The sequence below is a fragment of the Channa argus genome, chromosome 1 (assembly GCF_033026475.1).
Source record: "Channa argus isolate prfri chromosome 1, Channa argus male v1.0, whole genome shotgun sequence".
Taxonomy (NCBI): domain Eukaryota; kingdom Metazoa; phylum Chordata; class Actinopteri; order Anabantiformes; family Channidae; genus Channa; species Channa argus.
Window position 1 is genome coordinate 9,314,290 of NC_090197.1, and position 18,222 is coordinate 9,332,511.

General features: G+C 37.2%; 4 non-coding genes across 4 annotated transcripts; all 4 read right to left on the reverse strand.

Annotated features, from left to right (window-relative positions):
- Positions 1-10,607: 10,607 nt before the first annotated feature.
- Positions 10,608-10,701, reverse strand: trnai-uau (transfer RNA isoleucine (anticodon UAU)). Its single transcript has 2 exons — positions 10,664-10,701; positions 10,608-10,643 (listed from the first exon to the last, which is right to left on the reverse strand). It is a non-coding gene; the product is annotated as a tRNA-Ile (tRNA).
- Positions 10,702-11,472: 771 nt separating this feature from the next.
- On the reverse strand, positions 11,473-11,566 carry trnai-uau (transfer RNA isoleucine (anticodon UAU)). The gene is made up of 2 exons: positions 11,529-11,566; positions 11,473-11,508 (listed from the first exon to the last, which is right to left on the reverse strand). It is a non-coding gene; the product is annotated as a tRNA-Ile (tRNA).
- Positions 11,567-11,902: 336 nt separating this feature from the next.
- Positions 11,903-11,996, reverse strand: trnai-uau (transfer RNA isoleucine (anticodon UAU)). The gene is made up of 2 exons: positions 11,959-11,996; positions 11,903-11,938 (listed from the first exon to the last, which is right to left on the reverse strand). It is a non-coding gene; the product is annotated as a tRNA-Ile (tRNA).
- Positions 11,997-13,524: 1,528 nt separating this feature from the next.
- trnai-uau (transfer RNA isoleucine (anticodon UAU)) lies at positions 13,525-13,618 on the reverse strand. The gene is made up of 2 exons: positions 13,581-13,618; positions 13,525-13,560 (listed from the first exon to the last, which is right to left on the reverse strand). It is a non-coding gene; the product is annotated as a tRNA-Ile (tRNA).
- Positions 13,619-18,222: the final 4,604 nt, after the last annotated feature.

Here is an 18,222-nt window from a genome sequence, read left to right on the forward strand (position 1 = left end):
GGATGGATAAGGACAGGCTGGGAAAAAGGGAAGTTGGCAGTGGTAGCGGGTCAACAGCGCGCCTCAGAGCCTTACCCACTGCACCAGGTGTCCACTTAATTCAAATGATACTATTATTCATAGACAGAGGAAGAGTATTGAAACGACCCCCCCTCCAAATCATTTGCAACTGAATACAGATATAATCCTGGAAATATAAGTCTCCATTAAGGCTATCCCATTTAGCAAACAAGGCTCCTATTGTGCAACATGTTGTGTGTATAAATCACAGACAGGAGAGAGAGAGAGAGAGAGAGAGAGAGAGAGAGCGAGGGAGAAAGCACAGCGTTCAGTCCAAGACGAGATTCGAGAATGTCACCTAGTCACATGTGACAGTTGGGAGCGTGTTTAGCTTTTTCATTTCATGCTGGCGTTTGTCTTAATTAGATCCATTATGTTCCCGAAAAAAACAGAAAACAAATTGTGAATGAATGAACAAAAACAATGCAAACCTAATATCACGAGAGGATAAGCTGGAAATTTCCACGCCACCTTTGCTGTTGTTGAATTAGTCATAAATCCAAACTATTCAACTATTACCGTGTCACTGTTTTCAGGCTGACATCTCCCAAAATATCAACCTCCGGTGAAAAATGTCCTTGTCTGCTCACTGGCAATAAGAAAGAGAAAGCAAAATCTAAAAGACTAAGTCCACTGAAAGAGGCCTCGCAGGCCAAAAAATTCAAACACATCCAAAATACCGTCATGAGAAAGATCAAATACATACTGCATCACCTGCAGATTATTGGGAAATAGGCTGTTTGTCATGTAATTTTATTGAAATTTGACTATGTAGCATTAGCATCAAAAATCAGACCTTCTGATGCCTTTTAACACATTTTTTTCAAATGAGTTGGTATAATATTGAAATAAAAAAATAAAAAATATAGAGAGTCTTCCATAGTCCTGCAGATATTTGGCTGAAATATCCTAATACAGCTTATCCTATTATCTTTTGTATTAATCTAAATAATATTTTCACCTTCTGTAAATTGATGATATGGATGCATATCAAATTCATCATTTGATTAAATATAATGCCAAATCAAAGTTATGATGCATCGGTTTTCACAATCACAAGCCTGCTGTAGCTATAAAACACAACTTTGTGTCCATGTTATGCATTTGTTGATGCTTCATTTCTCTGTGCACTGATCACTGAAGCCCACTTAACAATACGAAAAATTCCAAAGACTGATGCCCACTTTTCAAGCTCAATTCTTAGAAAAAGAAAAAAGGGGAAAAACAGCTTTAGGACCACACACACCCCCTCCTGGGTCCCGTGTTACTCAGTACAGTACAGACACCATCTTCAGTCAGTGGATCAATCTAATCCTTCAGAGAAAACGTGTGATGGACTGGTGCAATCATGCCAAACAACGGCCGTACGGAGGAGGAACCCCCTCGCCCAGAAAATCAGAGGTGAAAAGAACAGTTACTTTATAGAAGCAGACAACAACAAGCTCCTGATGACTTTTCTGATTTCTGAACACAGAAGTAAAGTTTTCCAAAGGAACAAAGGGAAAACCTTAAATTCCATCTCAGATAAGGATGAAGCAGCGTCGCTCTGTATGCTGCATTAAATACTTCACACGTAGTCTCCATCCAACGCCTGCCTGTGTAAAAGCCTCTTACTGCTATTGTTAAGTCAAGCTAACTCAGCTTATCAACTCTTCATCAAGCAACTCTTTAGACAGTGCCACAGGCTGTTCGTGTTAAATTCTGACTTCAGTTACTTTGTGCCATCAGAAAACTTGGTTTACTTGGAATTTTGCACTCTTGAAAGTAGCACCAAGCATGTGTGGTTTTATCAAAAGATTCCTGCACACGAACAACTTTGTACATTTACATCTTAATGACATATCCTCGTTCAAGCTTGATGTGATTTTTAAATTCTAGTGGTCATTTTAAAGCATCACTTTATCACATTTTGGATTCATTTTTATGCTCAGTTAACAGAGGAGTTGACAGACACGAAAATGTAAATCCGAGTTTAAGTTTATAAAACAAATTTCTGCGAGTGTTCATCTTACTTTTAATTGCAGTGAATTGCTTTGTGTTTTAAAGCCTTGTGAATTCAGCATGTTTTGTTTCTGAACGGGTTCAGTGCATTAACGAAGCTGCCACTCAAAACACGTCGATGGCAGATTTGTTCATGTATTAATAAATAAAATATTACATATCCATAAGTGCACTGTTTTTTTTTTTTTCTTACTGAGCTTTTGGGTAAGTATGTTTAATTTAATATACTATGGATTGAATTGTGAATTTAATGAAAAATAAAATAACATTTTTGATTGTCATTATTTTGTTATAGTTATAGTTATTATTAGCTATTAGTTGCCGCTTTATTGTTGTTTTTTTTATCACACAGTGGTACGTTGTTGCATATTTCTACGTTTTCAAAACAAACTAAGCAAACATAACTTTATCTGAGTAATTTTCAACACTTTAAATATTTACATGTAATTCTCCATATATTGAATAAAAATAAATGTAGGGATGTTGAAACACTTTTCCTTTAACAATAGTTTTCACACAATCTGGCACAGCTTCATATATTAATATTGTAATATTAAAAAAGGTTTCTGCGCAACTACTCGACAAACATTTTACTAAACATTATTTTTGTGCCATCAGTAAAAGAGAGCTTCTCCTAAAACAAAGGTTTTAAGTAACCAATCAATTAATTGCTTTTTGCTCAGGTAGAAAAATTCTATTCGCTGTACTGCTACTAACTTGTTTTGTGCATTTTTTTTTTTTTTTTGGGCCAAAATATGCTGAAATCACGTCTATGTCTGATTGACATACAATGCTTATTGCACGTATTGTACGTATACATTCTTTATTCACTTTGGGCCTTTTCATGATTAGGTTTGTCTGTCTCTGAGCTGACGTTCCCATGACCCGTCACAATACAGTGATGATGTATTCAAGCAGTGATGTATGAAATTCGGGCAAATAAAAACCTTTGTCCTCCCACACTGGCTAATTATTTGACAGATTGGACCCTGTTGTGTGTGGATACTGTGAAGGAGCCCTCTGCTGCCCATCCCCCACCCAATAAAGAGGCCACTTGCAGAAAAAAAAAAAAATTCCTCTATAGCCTCCCCTTTTCTATTCTTTGTTAGAAGATTACATTTTTTCACCACATTTTGGAATGACAAAATGAGGGAGAACTGTGGGTTTTTTGGAGGGGGACCCTGTGAGCTCAGGCAGTGACAGAGGGGGCCAGGACAGCAGTCACTGGCAGTTTAAAAAGATTTTCTCAAGCAGAAATATTTAATCTTCTCAGGGAAAATAAAGCAGAGAAAAAACAGAGGACAAAAAGAAGCTAATCATCCACAGGTCCTCCTCCCCCCCCCCACCCACCAGCCTCCCCAAGTCTCCTCCTCTACCTCCCTCCCCCCACAGTTATCTGTAAAAAGCAAAAAAAAAAACAAGAGAGAAACAGATTATGTAAGATTGGTAGAATAAATCTCCATGTGTAATTATGATGGGCTCCCGCATTTGTGTGTCGTTTCTCCGCTCGTGAGACAGCTTTTCTGATTCTTCTCTTGTCAGTTTTACACTGAGGCAGACTCGGAGCCAAAGGGGACAAACGTTCACATAAAGCAAAAGGAAGCAACACTTTAATTGCAACACCCTCTTTATACTCACTAACCTGCATTTCATGTTTATATTCAGAGTTTTTCCCTTTGTCTTTTCATTTTGTTGCAGCGACCGGGACACAGAAACCGCAGACGTCTGTAATCAGCTCATTAGCAAAGCTGGAAACTTCCAGTTGACTCAGTTTGTTCATGTAGAAGGAGCAGAATTTAATGATCATCACATGCAGGTGCAAGGCTGCTGGAAAACAGCTTGGATGAGAAGAGTGACACGTGCGCAGTGACTCATCCAAACTCAGGTTTTACAACGGTTACCACAGCCTGGTCCGGGACCTGTCCTCCAATAGGCCTCTGGAATTAAGCACGTCCATTTAAAGACATCTGTACATTTTCAACTCAGTGCTTAAAGCATTTGTTCTCATCAAATTCAGCTCCAAAAAGTCCAAGCAAATCCACAAGAAACAGAATTAATGAGACATGTTCCTTCTCTTTTTAATCTACCCATAAGACCTATTTCCATATCATACAAATGACTTCTTCTTTAATAACTGCACATAAAAACCACATTAGCTTAATAATGCATGATATTAACTAAAGCATGCACACTAATATTATCTAATGCTAGATTAATTAACATTATTGTTTCAATTTTTTCTTTTCAAACATGTCACATGTCTTTAAGTTCTTAGCTGCCGAAATGTAAATATATTAATCTACAACATTTTTTATTTTTGTGGATTTAATACAATATTATTACATTGAAAAAGGCTGGAAATGTTTAAAATGTTCAGTTCTGTTTTGATTTATTACACCCTAACATCTTTAAACTCAACAGCATCAGGAATTTTATAAGCTAAAATATTCTTACCGGTTCACTAACAGGAGCCAAACACTCATCTAAAATTGTGTTTATTAAGTCATGAATTTAACAAATGTCCATCAGCTTCCAGTTACACCACCAGTTCACTTTTATTTTACTAGTTTTGTTTTGGTACAAACTTCAGGCCCTCTGACTTTCATTGATGCTTTTAAGATACTAAAATTAGGATTAGATTAGGTTTGTATGATTAATAAAGAGGAATACACAGCAAAATGTGTATTCCTTACTCACTGGCTTGTTTGATCAGTACCTGCTGTGAGCGCACAGAGACCTCAGAACAAACAGTGATATTGAAAAATTTTAGCCTTGTTTCACAAATTAAACATTGTTTTGTGAGTAATGTATCTAGTTTTAAGGAATAATATCAACACATATGGTATTTCATTGTTCTAAGCACCAAAAGTATCATCGGGACACTAAGTGGCCATTTTGGAGACTATATCGAATCTATATTTGAGCTTTCTTTATTACACTTAGTCCACACATGTGGCTGCATAGGTTCAACAGGCACAGCTATACACGGCCTCTTCAACATAAAAATAAATTACAAATAAAATAGACAGAATTATTTTTCTAACTTTGTGATTGTGACTGTAACCGATAAATAAAATGTTACATCTGTAAAGAGACCATCCTGGATGAGCCAGTTTTGGCCTGTGCAAAAAAAAAGGTAGTTATTACAAACTAGGTTTTAATGTAACACTATTATAGGTTATGTTTTGATAGGTTCCTTTGGATGTTGCTGAGCAGTCGGTTTAAAAATGCAGGATTAAGTGCATCTTGATATTGATGTTTTACTATGAGTTTTATTCATTCAAGTAACTGTTGTAATTTCATAAAATGTTTACAGCAATGCTCAATTTTCTATTTTAGTAATTTGTTTTTAGCAAGTGTAATCACACATTTTGATGCTTTCTCCATCATAGTCAATCATAATTACCCCATGTTACGTTGTATTGTTTTGTTATTATAGTGCTCATTAGTTTTGACTTGAGTCGTATTGTCTTGTGATTTCACATGTTGCTGAGCCAGAACACAAACTGGCATCATACATCACACCTTCTCTGTGACTAATATCGCAGGCTCCACTTTTGGACACAACCTTGATGTTGTGGTCCTGAAGCTACCAGAGTTTATCCTCTCGGCATCTGGCTGCACGATAGAGGGGGCTGAGAGAAAGCATCTGTGGGGTCTTGTCCTCCCCCCTCATAAAGCTCAGTCTGGAGGAACACTTGGCACCGGCCCAGTGAAGAGGTGGCTGGAGTATTAACCGCACAACTTCCCCCATGTAGAAGGTTAAAACCCTTTCACAGTTTCCTCCCTCCCTCAGCAGCAGCAGCAGCAGCCCAGAACATATGCTCTTTAAAAACATATGGCCAGGAACAAAACTTCAACTCCTTAAACAATGACAACACTTTAAACAAAAGTAGTGACTGTAATGATACTTTTTTTAACATGAAGCGATTAGAGGATCCAGTGCCAGACCTCGGTGATTTATCACACACATATTGTCCCAATTAGCACGATATGGTGATGGTGCAGGCTGCTTGACCTTTTAGTACAATCCTCATTTGTATCATGTCAATGCAAAAACAGCTCCTAAATCACTGCTCCTCACTCCCTGCTCGAATTACCCTCCACTATTTAAGTCTCTGGTCCCTTCAGGCACAGAAAATAGACAAATTTAAGTTTTCAAAAAGTGATTTTGTCCTACAGAATATGTACCTTTAATTATCTGGAGCAGAAAGATATTAAGGTAGATATTAAGGTATTCAATTTTGAAATAAAGCCCTTTGCGTACAGCCAAATCCAAAGCACATATTGCATGTTAAAGATTATTTGTGATTGTTTCAGTTTTTAGACAAAGTAAGAGCTGGAAAGTTAAGAATTTAGAATGTATATACAAAATAGTAGTATATAATAGTACAAAGTAAAAAGTCAAATCAAAATTAATACAAATTAGTAACTACATGTAGATACAGTAAGTAAACACAACAAAAGCAAACAAACAGAAAATTGGTGCGTAGTAGTGCTGAATGGAAAATAAAACAAATTAGAAATAGGCACTAAATATACATAAAGTAAAGTGTACACAGTGGATACAAATTAGAGACGTGATAATTAAAAAGACACAGAGTAGATATATTGAGAGAAGACTCAAGTTGACATAAAATACAAAAAATTTACAATTTGAAATTTGAAATAGTCACTTGAAAGTAGAATTAATACAAACCAGACAAAAAGGCACCAAAATCAGGCAAAATATACAGAAACACACACAAAGTAGGAAGTAAATATAAAGTAGTTACAAAGTAAAAAAGCTGATGCAAAGAGGACACGAAGAAAGAGGTAAGAATTAAGTTATCTTTGAGAAAATATCTGTACATGAACATTTATGAACCGGAACTGAACACAGTTGTTAAAACTGACTGAGGGAAAACTAATTAAAGTTGTCTGGTAAAAGTCACAGAGTACACTAGTGTGGCACTGGTGACTCTGTTGACTGCAGGCTGAGGGAGGGGAGATCAACATGGACAGAGGTGCTCCTCGGCCAGGCCAATGAGTTGAAATGAATCTCTGGATGTTTTGTTTTGGCTAATGGCTGATGTGTCAGCTCGTATGTCTGTGTCACACCACTGGCCAAGGGAAGCCTCTCCACAGGCCTTTCTGGGTGTAACAGAGAGTTTGGAGTAGGGCGGTGTCAGAGGGGTGGGAGCGTGTGTGTGTGTGGGGGGGGGAGGAGGAGGTCAGGCTTCGAAGGGAGCACATGGAAATGAGACCTATTCATCCCTCTACCCAGAACCCCCCCGATTGGCATATGGCATGGCATTGTCCTTGGCCGCTGAGCCAGAAGTGATGCAATTTGTTGGCATGTCCTGTCATTTCACAAACTACCCATCCCATTGAGGCCTGCAGAAAACAACAACAGAAGACATGGAAGGGCAGCCAACAGCTCAACTTCTACGGATGTTCTGCCAAACCTGTTCAAGAGAGAAATAAAAAATAACTCAGGTTCATATGCTCGAACACTTCCCAGATATTTACATTAAAACAATAAAATTACTTGAAACAACATTTACGCAAAATACTAAAACAGCTGTGACAAGTGGCAAAGAACCATGTCTGCGCAAAGCTGAAATAGTGTTAGTGACATTGACATATCAGTCAGAAAGCGCAGAAATTGATTAAAGGTAAAGATTAGGTGAAGTTTGGTCACTTTAAAAAATTATGTCAGAGGAATCATAGGTAAAAAAAAACTGGCCAGGACTGAAAGTGTGAAGTGTGACTGGCAGTTTGTGGAAGTTAAAAGAGCGGGAAATGTTTTAGTTGTTGTTCAGAGGTGAAGGCCGGATAATAAGAAGAAGGTGAAGTGTCCGTTTAAAGGAACGCGAATGGATGAAAATTTCAATTGACAAAAATTCCAGTGAATGAAGTATCAAAGTGAAAATGCCGGGGAAAGTTTAAAAAATAACTTACAGTGAAAGTCAAGATTAAGTTGGAGACCAGTGGCTAAACAGACTTGAGTGAAGTGAATTAGAAATGACAGCAGAAAAGGTTTTTTTAAATGTTGACATAAAAATACTGAAGGAAAAATGAAGAATAAACCGGTTCAAACATTAAAACATTTTCCAACATTTATTCGAACTTTTTCTTCAACACAAGTTTGATTTGTGTCTGCTAAGCTGCTACCATCCAGTCCTTTTTTACACTGATAAATTATTCATCCATCATCAGATCAAGATAACGTATAATAATAATAATAATAATTACCATAACAATAATAATAATAATAGTCTTTTCATTTTCAAATGAAACCTGACCCCAAGCTGTCCAATGTTTAATTAACTCACAAAGACTTGACTTAGGGAGGAGGTGAAATCTTCAAAGAATATCACCACTGCTTTGTGAAACATTAAATCCAGCTCCAGATCCTATTGTGCAGAGTTTGCTCATAGTTGACCTCACCTTCTGTTGGGATATCCTGTTGAAAGAAACGGCCGCTTCACACCGCCCGGACAAAGAGGATTTCCCTCCAGGGAAACTCTGAGCCGTCAGTGGGAGATGCTGCTGCTGCTGCTGCTGCTGGTTTAGCGTTTGTGATGAGTCTGCTCTGTTACTTCGAAGAATAAAGGCCTGAAAAGGATCAACTAAGAGATTTGTTTTTGTTTTCTAAGGTCTGTTTGACTGGAAGCCTCAGTCCCATGAAGAGGCTCATATTGTTGAGTCTACACACTCTCTTTGCAGGACTTTTGGAGATGCCAGAAGAAATCAGAGTTGTTGTTTATTCCTCTCGTACAAAAGAATTATCACCAGGGGTTTTTCTTCTTATGACTCAACTGTAAGTGGAGCTGTGTTTGCTGCCTCTGGTGGTGATGAGTCACAGTGACTGAATGTTGGCAGGTTTAACGCTGCTGTGTGGTAATTGCATAACTAGCCTTTATCTCAGTTTGCTGCAGGATCATCTCACATGTACAGTAAATTCTTTTCTTATTATGTGATGTCTGTGTTTGTCCCTGAAAACAGAGAAGAGCTGTGTTGAGTGTCAGCTGGAAGATATTGGTTAAATGAGAAATCTTAGCAGCAGTATATTTTTTTAATTATTTACTGTGAATATAATTATTTGCTTTAACTGGGATTTCAGCTATGCTTATGTGTACAATTGAGAATGTGTATTTTAGTTAATCACTTACATACACTTTTATCAAAAGTCACTTACAACTCAGTGTCAGACAGTGGGGAAACCTTGGTGGTTAATTGTCTGTGACAGGGAAAGTACCTACTGACCTATTGCACCACTGGAGCTCATGTGTGTGACTGATCAAAGATAGCTGACACATATTCAGTGATGAAATAATAGAAAATATTTTGTGTACCAAACGGAAACTTTGACCTGTTGCCAGGAGAACTTGAAATCGAACCACTAGCCCTGTCATGGGTGCATAATTGTTCTGTTAGTTAAGTTTAGCGAACCATATTAAAATTACACTGCTCCAGTTGAGGCTCGAACTCGCAACCTCGGCATTGCTACGCAAGCTACTGTCTTATAAGTACCAGGCGCTGACCTATTGCGCTACTCGAGCACATGTGTGTCACATTTGATATTTGGCTAAGACATATTCATTGATGAAATTAGTAGAAAATCTTTGTGTAGTGGATCATTTCTGACCTAGGGACATCTAGGGGTCAGTGTCTTTGCAAGTGAAACTTTAACCTGTAGCCAGGCGAACTTGAAATCGAACCACTAACCCTGTCATGTGGGCATAATTGTGTTGTTGGTTAAGTTTAACTGTTCTACTGTTCCACTAATCGAGTTCAGGTCCCCGTATTAAAACTAGGCTGCTCCAGGTGAGGCTCGAACTCACAACCTCGGCAAATCTTCTTCTTCTACAAAGTAGAAGATGCATTAATAGAAAATCTTTGTGTAGTGGCTCGTTTCTCAAATTATTATTTACTGTAAATAACTATTTATTTAATTGGCATTGTTCTTCTGTCTTATCAAAACCGTGCATTGACCTATTGCGCCGCTGCAGTTTATTTGCTGTGTGATATTTGATATTTGCTTAAGAATAATCATTGATGAAATTAGTAGAAAATCTTTGTGTATTAGATGTTTTTTTTACATGTGTCATATTTGATAATTGGTTAAAAATATTCATTGATGAAATTAGTAGAAAAAGTTTGTATATTAGATGTTTTTTTTACTGTAAACATTCATTTATTTGCTTGACATTGCTCTTCTGTCTTATCAGAACCGGGCGCTGACCTTTTGCTCCGCTGCAGTTTATTTGCTGTAGGTTTTTAAAAAAACTTAGGTTTACAAAGTAGAAGATGCATTTTTGTAAAAGTTTACAAGTAGATGGTTTTGTCCAAAGTGAGTTACAACTCAGCATTAGACACTAGGGACATCTTGGGGGTCAGTGTCTTTGCCAGAGAAACTTTAACCTGTAGCCAAGCGAACTTAAAATCGAACCACTAACCCTGTCATGTGTGCATTATTGTGTTATATATATATATATATATATATATATAAGTTTAACTGTTCCACTAATCGAGTTCAGGTCCCCGTATTAAAACTAGGATGCTCCAGGTGAGGATTGAACTCACAACCTCGGCATTGCTGTGCAGGTTACTGTCTTATAAGTACCGCGCCCTGACCTATTGCGCCACTGGAGCTCACGTGTGTTATATTTGATATTTGCTTAAGAATAATCATTGATGAAATCAGTAGAAAATCTTTGTGTATTAGATGTTTTTTTTACATGTGTCATATTTGATATTTGGTTAAAAATATTCATTGATGAAATTAGTAGAAAATCTTTGTGTATTAGATATTTTTTTACTGTAAACATTCATTTATTTGCTTGGCATTGCTCTTCTGTCTTATCAGAACCGCGCGCTGACCTTTTGCGCAGCTGCAGTTTATTTGCTGTAGGATTTTATAAATGCTTAGGTTTAGTATTTGATATTTGATATTTGGTTAAGAATATTCATTGATGAAATTAGTAGAAAAAGTTTGTATATTAGATGTTTTATTTACTGTTTTATTTACTGTTTTATTTACTTTATTTATTTTTATTTACTGTAACACAAACATTCATTTATTTGCTTGGCATTGCTCTTCTGTCTTATCAGAACCGGGCGCTGACCTTTTGCACAGCTGCAGTTTATTTGCTGTGTGATTTTAAAAATGCTTAGGTTTACAAAGTAGAAGATGCATTTTTGTAAAAGTTTACAAGTAGATGGTTTTGTCCAAAGTGAGTTACAACTCAGCATTAGACACTAGGGACATCTTGGGGGTCAGTGTCTTTTGCCAGAGAAACTTTAACCTGTAGCCAGGCGAACTTGAAATCGAACCACTAACCCTGTCATGTGTGCATTATTGTGTTGTTGGTTAAGTTTAACTGTTCCACTAATCTAGTTCAGGTCCCCGTATTAAAACTAAGCTGCTCCAGGTGAGGCTCGAACTCACAACCTCGGCATTGCTATGCAAGTTACTGTCTTATAAGTACCGTGCGCTGACCTATTGTGCCACTGGAGCTCACGTGTGTCTTATTTGATATTTGCTTAAGAATAATCATTGATGAAATTAGTAGAAAATCTTTGTGTATTAGATGTTTTTTTTACTGTAAACATTCATTTATTTGCTTGGCATTGCTCTTTTGTCTTATCAGAACCAGGCGCTGACCTTTTGCACCGCTGCAGTTTATTTGCTGTAGGATTTTATAAATACTTAGGTTTACAAAGTAGAAGATGCATTTTTGTAAAAGTTTTTGAGTAGATGGTTTTGTCCAAAGTGACTTACAACTCAGCATTAGACACTAGGGACATCTTCGGTTCCACTAATCGAGTTCAGGTCCCCGTATTAAAACTAGGCTGCTCCAGGTGAGGCTCGAACTCACAACCTCGGCATTGCTGTGCAGGTTACTGTCTTATAAGTACCGCGCACTGACCTATTGCGCCACTGGAGCTCACATGTGTTATATTTGATATTTGGTTAAGAATATTCATTGTTGAAAGTAGTAGAAAATCTTTGGGTATTAGATGTTTTTTTTACTTGTCATATTTGATATTTGGTTAAAAATATTCATTGATGAAATTAGTAGAAAAAGATTGTATTTTAGATGTTTTTTCACATCTTGGGGGTCAGTGTCTTTTGCCAGAGAAACTTTAACCTGTAGCCGGGCGAACTTGAAATCAAACCACTAACCCTGTCATGTGTGCATAATTGTGTTGTTGGTTAAGTTTAACTGTTCCACTTAACTGTTCCACTAATCAAGTTCAATTGCTCTTCTATCTTATCAGAACCAGGCGCTGACCTTTTGCACCGCTGCAGTTTATTTGCTGTAGGTTTTTAAAAATACTTAGATTTACAAAGTAGAAGATGCATTTTTGTAAAAGTTTACAAGTAGATGGTTTTGTCCAAAGTGAGTTTCTACTCAGCATTAGACACTAGGGACATCTTGGGGGTCAGTGTCAGTGTCTTTGCCAGAGAAACTTTAACCTGTAGCCAGGCGAACTTGAAATCGAACCACTAACCCTGTCATGTGTGCATAATTGTGTTATTCATTAAGTTTAACTGTTCCACTTATAAGACAGCGCTGACCTATTGCGCCACTGGAGCTCATGTGTGTCATGTTTGATGTTTGGTTAATAATATTCATTGATGAAATTAGTAGAAAAAGTTTGTGTATTAGATGTTTTTTTAACTGTAAACATTCATTTATTTGCTTGGCATTGCTCTTCTGTCTTATCAGAACCGGGCGCTGACCTTTTGCACAGCTGCAGTTTATTTGCTGTGTGATTTTAAAAATGCTTAGGTTTACAAAGTAGAAGATGCATTTTTGTAAAAGTTTACAAGTAGATGGTTTTGTCCAAAGTGAGTTACAACTCAGCATTAGACACTAGGGACATCTTGGGGGTCAGTGTCTTTTGCCAGAAAAAGTTTAACCTGTAGCCAGGCGAACTTGAAATCGAACCACTAACCCTGTCATGTGTGCATTATTGTATTGTTGGTTAAGTTTAACTGTTCCACTAATCTAGTTCAGGTCCCCGTATTAAAACTAGGCTGCTCCAGGTGAAGCTCGAACTCACAACCTCGGCATTGCTATGCAGGTTACTGTCTTATAAGTACCGTGCGCTGACCTATTGTGCCACTGGAGCTCACGTGTGTCTTATTTGATATTTGCTTAAGAATAATCATTGATGAAATTAGTAGAAAATCTTTGTGTATTAGATGTTTTTTTTACTGTAAACATTCATTTATTTGCTTGGCATTGCTCTTTTGTCTTATCAGAACCAGGCGCTGACCTTTTGCACCGCTGCAGTTTATTTGCTGTAGGATTTTATAAATACTTAGGTTTACAAAGTAGAAGATGCATTTTTGTAAAAGTTTTTGAGTAGATGGTTTTGTCCAAAGTGACTTACAACTCAGCATTAGACACTAGGGACATCTTCGGTTCCACTAATCGAGTTCAGGTCCCCGTATTAAAACTAGGCTGCTCCAGGTGAGGCTCGAACTCACAACCTCGGCATTGCTGTGCAGGTTACTGTCTTATAAGTACCGCGCACTGACCTATTGCGCCACTGGAGCTCACATGTGTTATATTTGATATTTGGTTAAGAATATTCATTGTTGAAAGTAGTAGAAAATCTTTGGGTATTAGATGTTTTTTTTACTTGTCATATTTGATATTTGGTTAAAAATATTCATTGATGAAATTAGTAGAAAAAGATTGTATTTTAGATGTTTTTTCACATCTTGGGGGTCAGTGTCTTTTGCCAGAGAAACTTTAACCTGTAGCCGGGCGAACTTGAAATCAAACCACTAACCCTGTCATGTGTGCATAATTGTGTTGTTGGTTAAGTTTAACTGTTCCACTTAACTGTTCCACTAATCAAGTTCAATTGCTCTTCTATCTTATCAGAACCAGGCGCTGACCTTTTGCACCGCTGCAGTTTATTTGCTGTAGGTTTTTAAAAATACTTAGATTTACAAAGTAGAAGATGCATTTTTGTAAAAGTTTACAAGTAGATGGTTTTGTCCAAAGTGAGTTTCTACTCAGCATTAGACACTAGGGACATCTTGGGGGTCAGTGTCAGTGTCTTTGCCAGAGAAACTTTAACCTGTAGCCAGGCGAACTTGAAATCGAACCACTAACCCTGTCATGTGTGCATAATTGTGTTATTCATTAAGTTTAACTGTTCCACTTATAAGACAGCGCTGACCTATTGCGCCACTGGAGCTCATGTGTGTCATGTTTGATGTTTGGTTAATAATATTCATTGATGAAATTAGTAGAAAAAGTTTGTGTATTAGATGTTTTTTTAACTGTAAACATTCATTTATTTGCTTGGCATTGCTCTTCTGTCTTATCAGAACCGGGCGCTGACCTTTTGCACAGCTGCAGTTTATTTGCTGTGTGATTTTAAAAATGCTTAGGTTTACAAAGTAGAAGATGCATTTTTGTAAAAGTTTACAAGTAGATGGTTTTGTCCAAAGTGAGTTACAACTCAGCATTAGACACTAGGGACATCTTGGGGGTCAGTGTCTTTTGCCAGAAAAAGTTTAACCTGTAGCCAGGCGAACTTGAAATCGAACCACTAACCCTGTCATGTGTGCATTATTGTATTGTTGGTTAAGTTTAACTGTTCCACTAATCTAGTTCAGGTCCCCGTATTAAAACTAGGCTGCTCCAGGTGAAGCTCGAACTCACAACCTCGGCATTGCTATGCAGGTTACTGTCTTATAAGTACCGTGCGCTGACCTATTGTGCCACTGGAGCTCACGTGTGTCTTATTTGATATTTGCTTAAGAATAATCATTGATGAAATTAGTAGAAAATCTTTGTGTATTAGATGTTTTTTTTACTGTAAACATTCATTTATTTGCTTGGCATTGCTCTTTTGTCTTATCAGAACCAGGCGCTGACCTTTTGCACCGCTGCAGTTTATTTGCTGTAGGTTTTTAAAAATACTTAGATTTACAAAGTAGAAGATGCATTTTTGTAAAAGTTTACAAGTAGATGGTTTTGTCCAAAGTGAGTTTCTACTCAGCATTAGACACTAGGGACATCTTGGGGGTCAGTGTCAGTGTCTTTGCCAGAGAAACTTTAACCTGTAGCCAGGCGAACTTGAAATCGAACCACTAACCCTGTCATGTGTGCATAATTGTGTTATTCATTAAGTTTAACTGTTCCACTTATAAGACAGCGCTGACCTATTGCGCCACTGGAGCTCATGTGTGTCATGTTTGATGTTTGGTTAATAATATTCATTGATGAAATTAGTAGAAAATCTTTGTGTATTAGATATTTTTTTTAGTGTAAACATTCATTTATTTGCTTGGCATTGCTCTTCTGTCTTATCAGAACCGGTCGCTGACCTTTTGCACCGCTGCAGTTTATTTGCTGTGTGATTTTAAAAATGCTTAGGTTTACAAAGTAGAAGATGCATTTTTGTAAAAGTTTACAAGTAGATGGTTTTGTCCAAAGTGACTTACAACTCAGCATTAGACACTAGGGACATCTTGGGGGTCAGTGTCTTTGCCGGAGAAACTTTAACCTGTAGCCAGGCGAACTTGAAATCGAACCACTAACCCTGTCATGTGTGCATAATTGTGTTATTCATTAAGTTTAACTGTTCCACTTATAAGACAGCGCTGACCTATTGCGCCACTGGAGCTCATGTGTGTCATGTTTGATGTTTGGTTAATAATATTCATTGATGAAATTAGTAGAAAATCTTTGTGTATTAGATATTTTTTTTAGTGTAAACATTCATTTATTTGCTTGGCATTGCTCTTCTGTCTTATCAGAACCGGGGACTGACCTTTTGCACCGCTGCAGTTTATTTGCTGTAGGTTTTTAAAAATGCTTAGGTTTACAAAGTAGAAGATGCATTTTTGTAAAAGTTTACAAGTAGATGGTTTTGTCCAAAGTGAGTTACAACTCAGCATTAGACACTAGGGACATCTTGGGGGTCAGTGTCTTTGCCAGAGAAACTTTAACCTGTAGCCAGGCGAACTTGAAATCGAACCACTAACCCTGTCATGTGTGCATTATTGTGTTGTTGGGTAAGTTTAACTGTTCCACTAATCGAGTTCTGGTCCCCGTATTAAAACTAGCCTGCTCCAGGTGAGGATTGAACTCACAACCTCGGCATTGCTGTGCAGGTTACTGTCTTATAAGTACCACGTGCTGACCTATTGCGCAACTGGAGCTCACGTACGTTATATTTTATATTTGCTTAAGAATAATCATTGATGAAATTAGTAGAAAATCTTTGTGTATTAGATGTTTTTTTTACGTATCATATTTGATATTTGGTTAAAAATATTCATTGATGAAATTAGTAGAAAAAGTTTGTATATTAGATGTTTTATTTACTGTAAACATTCATTTATTTGCTTGGCATTGCTCTTCTGTCTTATCATAACCGTGCGCTGACCTTTTGCGCATCTGCAGTTTATTTGCTGTAGGATTTTATAAATGCTTAGGTTTACAAAGTAGAAGATGCAGTTTTGTAAAAGTTTACAAGTAGATGGTTTTGTCCAAAGTGAGTTACAACTCAGCATTAGACACTAGGGACATCTTGGGGGTCAGTGTCTTTGCCGGAGAAACTCTAACCTGTAGCCAAGCGAACTTGAAATCGAACCACTAACCCTTTCATGTGTGCATAATTGTGTTATTCATTAAGTTTAACTGTTCCACTTATAAGACAGCGCTGACCTATTGCGCCACTGGAGCTCATGTGTGTCATGTTTGATGTTTGGTTAATAATATTCATTGATGAAATTAGTAGAAAATCTTTGTGTATTAGATATTTTTTTTAGTGTAAACATTCATTTATTTGCTTGGCATTGCTCTTCTGTCTTATCAGAACCGGTCGCTGACCTTTTGCACCGCTGCAGTTTATTTGCTGTGTGATTTTAAAAATGCTTAGGTTTACAAAGTAGAAGATGCATTTTTGTAAAAGTTTACAAGTAGATGGTTTTGTCCAAAGTGACTTACAACTCAGCATTAGACACTAGGGACATCTTGGGGGTCAGTGTCTTTGCCGGAGAAACTTTAACCTGTAGCCAGGCGAACTTGAAATCGAACCACTAACCCTGTCATGTGTGCATAATTGTGTTATTCATTAAGTTTAACTGTTCCACTTATAAGACAGCGCTGACCTATTGCGCCACTGGAGCTCATGTGTGTCATGTTTGATGTTTGGTTAATAATATTCATTGATGAAATTAGTAGAAAATCTTTGTGTATTAGATATTTTTTTTAGTGTAAACATTCATTTATTTGATTGGCATTGCTCTTCTGTCTTATCAGAACCGGGGACTGACCTTTTGCACCGCTGCAGTTTATTTGCTGTAGGTTTTTAAAAATGCTTAGGTTTACAAAGTAGAAGATGCATTTTTGTAAAAGTTTACAAGTAGATGGTTTTGTCCAAAGTGAGTTACAACTCAGCATTAGACACTAGGGACATCTTGGGGGTCAGTGTCTTTGCCAAAGAAACTTTAACCTGTAGCCAGGCGAACTTGAAATCGAACCACTAACCCTGTCATGTGTGCATTATTGTGTTGTTGGTTAAGTTTAACTGTTCCACTAATCGAGTTCTGGTCCCCGTATTAAAACTAGCCTGCTCCAGGTGAGGATTGAACTCACAACCTCGGCATTGCTGTGCAGGTTACTGTCTTATAAGTACCACGTGCTGACCTATTGCGCAACTGGAGCTCACGTACGTTATATTTTATATTTGCTTAAGAATAATCATTGATGAAATTAGTAGAAAATCTTTGTGTATTAGATGTTTTTTTTACGTATCATATTTGATATTTGGTTAAAAATATTCATTGATGAAATTAGTAAAAAAAGTTTGTATATTAGATGTTTTATTTACTGTAAACATTCATTTATTTGCTTGGCATTGCTCTTCTGTCTTATCATAACCGTGCGCTGACCTTTTGCGCATCTGCAGTTTATTTGCTGTAGGATTTTATAAATGCTTAGGTTTACAAAGTAGAAGATGCAGTTTTGTAAAAGTTTACAAGTAGATGGTTTTGTCCAAAGTGAGTTACAACTCAGCATTAGACACTAGGGACATCTTGGGGGTCAGTGTCTTTGCCGGAGAAACTTTAACCTGTAGCCAAGCGAACTTGAAATCGAACCACTAACCCTGTCATGTGTGCATAATTGTGTT